Below are 6,210 nucleotides of genomic sequence, written 5' to 3' on the forward strand. Positions count from 1 at the left end.
CCTACAAAAGACCAGCTAAAACAACTAGCCTTGTGGGACTGAGCAACTACTAGATCCTTGGACTTCCCATTCACATCTGACCATTGTTGGGGAGTTGGACTGTAGACTGTAAGTCAACGCAACAAATTCTTTTACTATATAGAGACTATTGATAAATTCTGTGACCCTAGAGAACCCTAATACAGCTTTTGTTGTTGCCTTGTTACACAGGACTTAAAGCAATCCACCTAGGTATGGTGTAGAAGCTCTACCCTAAGTACTAGCTTTCAGAGTACTAGTTGTGATACCTATGGACCATAAAAATGATCAGCTCAGATGTTTTGATATCCAGGTGTCCTATCAGTAAGCTACAACTCTAGTCAATAAATGTTTTATTTAATAGAATTGTACAGCACTTATATCTTGGTGGTAACAACCAGTTGTTTCATATAGATAAGGCCCAATTAATAGGAGGTAACCCATACCATGCACTTTAACATCAGGTTGGGAAGCCATAGAACCTAGAGTTAAATCTTCTACTGCCACTTCCCTAAGCCAATATAATGTCTACGTTCATTTTAAATACTCACCTTATAATCACAGCTAAGTTTAGCTCTCAACCTTCACCAAAAAGGATTCATTTTTGCAGCAGAGACGAGACAGAAAGCCACAACTAGTTAAAATACTCAGAAAAACTATGTGGTGTCCATCTCCATTGGATATATCAAAATTCCCCTATACATAAGGCTCAGGGATTATTTCAAAAGAGGTGCAGAAAGATTATATGTATGTGTGAAGATAGTATCTTTGGCATGGCAGGGAAACTGTACCCATGACATCTCAAGAATATGGCTGTCTAAATGAGACCTGCATAATCATTTTATAAATTATTCATTTTATATTTGAGGTTGTGATATAATTACAACATTTCCCTCTTTCATTTCCTTTCACCAATCCCCCCATTTCTCCTCTTGCTCTTTTTCAAATCATGGTCCCTTTTTTCCCATGAATTGTTGTTGTTTAGCTTTGAGCATCATTGCTTTAAAGATTTTATATATATATATATATATATATATATATATATATATATATATATGCTCAGTAAAATAAATTACTATGATCTAGGATAATGGGAAATATAGGAACCTGGTAGGAGAAACCTAGGATAGAGTCTAGTCATAATTTCAACATCTATTATCTGGGAGAACTTGGGAAGATGCTATTATCGTCTCTTTAACCACCATTTAATTTTCCTGGCATAATACTGACAAAGTTGATCTAGAGAAACACTAAGATATTTGCCAGTATTAATATTGTATGGACCTAAACAAAGAACCATAATTAAGCATTCCAAGGGATCACAGAACCTAGCACCCAGATCTATAGCTGGTACATAATATGAATTCAATAAGTACTAATTAAATGAACGTAGATGTAAACTATGAACAGGTAAGAATGAAATAATAGTCAATTGATGAATATATAATGGACATTATGGCCCTAAGGAAAACTAATAACATGTTCCACTATGTTCATAGCAGCCTTATTTACAATAGCCAGAAGCTGGAAAGAACCCAGATGTCCCTCAACAGAGAAATGGAAACAGAAAATGTAGTACATTTACACAATGGAGTACTACTCAGCTATTAAAAACAATGAATTTATGAAATTTTTAGGCAAATGAATGGATCTGGAGGATATTATCCTGAGTGAGGTAACCCAATCACAAAAGAACACACTTGATATGCACTCACTGATAAGTGGATAGTAGCCCAGAAATTTAGAACATCCAAGATACAATTTGCAAAACACACAGAAACTACTTTTAAAACTGTGAAGAGAATCAAGTTTAATTCATATCCCCTCTTTGTGGACATCAGAAATTTAATTGTCTGAGTAGTTGTATTTGGATCCAAACCAATTCAAAATTATATTTTACATAAAATATTGTATTTCCCTTCCACTAGCTCCCCACTGTTCTTTTAGCAATCAGTCTATGATATACTTTGTCGAATTGTATGCTGTTTTGCATGTTTAATTTTATGTAGTTAAACATACCTTTTTAAGTTATGGCAAACTCCAGGAGAATGGAGAATATATTCCTTTCTTTGTGGCCTCAAAGCCCAATAGTTTTTTGAATTCATAGGTTAATTAGAATAATTTTAATCTGTTACATTTCAAAGTATCTTTTAAGCTATAAAGTTTTCTTATAACCAGTTTCTTTTATCCATAGTCAGAGTTGTAGGCTTCCAGAGGAGGTATATTTATTAACATTTTATAGATTAAGAAACTGGAGCTTAAAGAATTTTATAGTGTGTAAAAGTTCTCACATGAGGTTCATAGTTACTTCTTCCTACATACTTCCCCAAGTAATGTGCAATTCTGTCCCAGATGCACATGGTGTCCATGGTATTGGGAATTGATAGAGTATATACAGTGTGGATGGATAACTGATGTTAGGACTCCATCTATGAAGCTATGGGGAAGTCACCCATACAGGGGTAAGAAGTTTCAGGAGTACAGTTGTTTTGCAATGACTTATGTTCTTGCAAATAATCCATTTCCTGTATGCTAGTTATTAATTTTTGTCAACTTAGCACAAACTACAGTCATTTGTGAAGAGGGAGCCTCAATTGAAGGATTGCTTCTATCAGATTGGTCTGCAGACATGAGTGGGGGACATTTTCTTGTTTGATAGTTGATGTGGGAAGGCTCAACCCACACTATACTTAATCAAATCTGGGCTGTATAAGAAAGCAGGCTCAGCAAGAAATTGAGAGTAACCAGTAATCCTTGTTCCTTCTTGGAGTCTGCTTTAGTTCCTACTTCCAGGTTCTTGCTTTGAGTTCCTATTTTGCATAATAGACTCTAAGGTATAAGTTGATTTTGTCATGGTGTTTATCACATTAACAGAAAGCAAACTAGGACATCCAAGTTTCTGTGAGTAAGCCCAATAAATCCACTGGTTTGTCAAAGTGTACATGGATAGAACCGTTAGTTTGGGTTACTATTAGTGTTTCATCTGAAATCAGTAGGTATTCCTTTACATCTCCCTGGAAAGAGTTCATGCAACAGTAGACATGCCAACACTGCCCAAACCCCAGCCTGTTTTCTTTGATTTTCCTTTCTTTAGTCTTTCTTTCTTTTCTTTTTCCCTCCATTTTCTTTTCTTTCTTTCCCTTTTTTATTCTCAAGACAAATATAAACCCTGTAGCCTATTAGGCCAGCCTCAAACTTAGAACAATCTTCCTGCCCCAGCCTACAGTACTGAGACTATAGGCATGAAGCATCATGCTTAGTGTTCTAATGCTTTTTGTCATTATATAATATTAGAGTATATGGGTTCTTGTTGGAAAAATGTTAGGTTGATGGATAGCATTTACAATAAAAATTTTTCTACAGTTAAAAATTTTATCACTTTATAGTAAAAGTGTTTGCATCATTAAAAACAAAGGGAGAAACAAGAATTAAGCCAAGGAAATTTGAAGCATTAATTTGCGAGTGCTAGTTTGATTGCATTTCAAATGATGTCTTAGTTCTAAGGTATTCTAAATTTATTCCGCTGAACTCTTGCTTTCCTTACAGGTGTTTAGTGATCATTTGTATTTAACTAGATCAATGTTTATTTCAAATGAACTTGGTGTTTCTTAACCTTTTGTTATTGTTTTTCCAATTAAGATACCTGATAATTATCTGAAAATAGAAGGAACAAAAGTTATGAAGCTAAATAAGAATAAATCCTTTAAAATATTTAATTGGTCCAGAGCCTCTTTTATGTTTAGAAAAGTAGCTTTGTGTGCACTAAACAGACTTTACAAAAGGTCAAGTGACCCTTTCCTCTGACTCACTGCATCAGCGGAGATAGAGTTATATAATTTTTCATATAGGAATGAAGGAAGTATTTGAAATAGTATGCAAAGTGTGGGTTCATAAATAAAATAGGAGGAAAGCATGCAAGTACCAAACCTGCACTTATGAAAGCAATGATGCAGATCCCCATGAGAAATGAAACATGCTTAAACAAAGGATGCTCGTCTGCTTTAGGAGCAGTAATAACAGGGCAAATTTTACCTAGTAGAAAACAATGAAGTAGAACAAAACAACTGCACTCAAATTTCTGTAAGTCATTTAAAAAACCAGTTTCAGAAATTTACCATCATTTGCACATACATTAAATTAGAGAGCAACATTTGATAAAGTGAATTGAAGTTTTAAAGAAATAGCTTTTCTACAGTGATTCTAATTCATGCAATTTTATCAAATATGTAAAGATACCTATAGATAATGGCAGCAAAAGTGGATGAAATATGTTACATGGCATTAACACTTCATTCAGTGCAAATCAAAGAGTCCTCTAGCTGCTAGAGGAACTGCTGGAGTCTAGTAGTTCTTTGGTAAGGAGTACACCAAAGACCCTCTAAGAAAAGCACATTACCTTTTGAGTGTGACAGCTGCACTAGTCATATTCTATATGTAGATGAAATTTTTGGATTGTTTTGGATCCATCTCTACCCAGGGCCAATTTATTTTTTAATTAGTTTTATTTATTTTTATTCACTTTACATCCCAATCACAGCCCCCACTTCTTTGTTCCCAGTCCTTACCCTTTCAAATCTCTCCCCCATTGCCCCTCCCCTTTTCCTCAGAGAAGGGGAGCCCCCTTGAGTACCATCTCACCCTGGAGCATCTAGTTTTAGCAGCTCTAGGCACATCCTCTCCCACTTGATGCCCAAGCAGGCAGTTCCAGTAGTGGGGGAAAGGGATCCAATGTCAGTGAACAGAGACTTGAGACTGCAGGGTCAAATTCTTGAGTCAAACTTCTCCTTGAGTTTCTTCAATCTCTCCTCCACACCTTTTGTTCTTGTAAAGCAATAATAATAGTATTGGTATCCTAAATACTATGTGTTATGAAGCATTGTGATAAGCACTGTATGGCAGGTTATCACATTCTCATTAGCACATAGATACTATCATTATTTTGCCTGCTATACAGACAGGTCAAACAACTCATCATATTCCTGCAATTTAAAAAAATATTTACTTTTATATATATATATATATATATATATATATATATATATATATATATATATATACACACACACATGTGCATATATGTATGTATATGAGCCTTTGTGAATTTATACCACATGCATACAGGGACCCATGGAGGCTAGAAGGTGTTAGATACCCTGGAACTAGAGTTACAGATGGTTGTGAGCCACCATATGGGTGCTAGAAACTGAATCTAGGCCCTCTGTAAGAACAGTAAGTGCTCTTAACCACTGAGTCATCTCTCCAGCCTCTCACATTGTCTTAAATTATGTGTTGGAATGTGTACATGTGTGTACAGGTACTCACAGAGTTCCAAAGAGTTTATCAGATTTCCTACAGCTGGAGGCACAGACAATTATGATCAATTCAGTGTGGGTGCTGGAACCAAATTCCAATCTTCTGCAATAGTACATGCTTTTAACTGCTAAGTCATCCCTCAAGCCCTACACCCTCACATCTTAATTCCTATAATAATTAATCCAAACAGTTACTGAACTTGGTTATCAAGCATTGTACACCTTGTTGATACATCTTGACTTCCTCTTGCCCCTGCCCACCATTCACTTACTGTCATCTATGATAATGATTCTATCAAGACTTTTTAGAAGATCTTTATTTTTGTGTCTTCAACTTTAATCACTAACACCCCTAACTGTCAGAATCCTGGCTATTCATTCAAATATTGTAAAGAATGTAGTTGATTAAGCAAATGAATGTCTGATAGGTACCTTTTGTTAGGGATTATCACAAATTATCCCCAATGAATACCAACTAGTAAACTTCCCACAGAGGTATGTAGTAAAAGAGACTATATAAGATAGCCTCCTTGACATCCAGCATTTTATTGATTGAAGTAACATGTAAGATTGACTATATTGCCTGCTGATCCTATGTGACTAAAAGACAAGTTTCTGAACACAAATACATTATGCCGCTACAACAGAGGGATTTTTTTTTTCTTGTATAAATACACTTATCTAAATGACATTCAAAGCTGTGCCCTAAGTGTTAGAGCTGTGAGCTATACAAATTAAGCTAAAAAGAATTATTAATACCTGGCCAGGCGTGGTAGCACATGTCTTTAATCCCAGCACTTGGGAGGCAGAGGCAGGCAGATTTCTGAGTTCAAGGCCAGCCTGGTCTACAAAGTGAGTTCCAGGACAGCCAGGGCTACAC

General features: G+C 35.6%; 1 pseudogene; it reads left to right on the top strand.

Moving 5' to 3' along the window:
• The first annotated feature begins 1,420 nt into the window (after positions 1-1,420).
• Positions 1,421-6,210, top strand: part of LOC110314455 — an 11,455-nt pseudogene continuing 6,665 nt past the window's right edge.

This window comes from Mus pahari, chromosome X, assembly GCF_900095145.1.
Source record: "Mus pahari chromosome X, PAHARI_EIJ_v1.1, whole genome shotgun sequence".
NCBI classification, from domain to species: domain Eukaryota; kingdom Metazoa; phylum Chordata; class Mammalia; order Rodentia; family Muridae; genus Mus; species Mus pahari.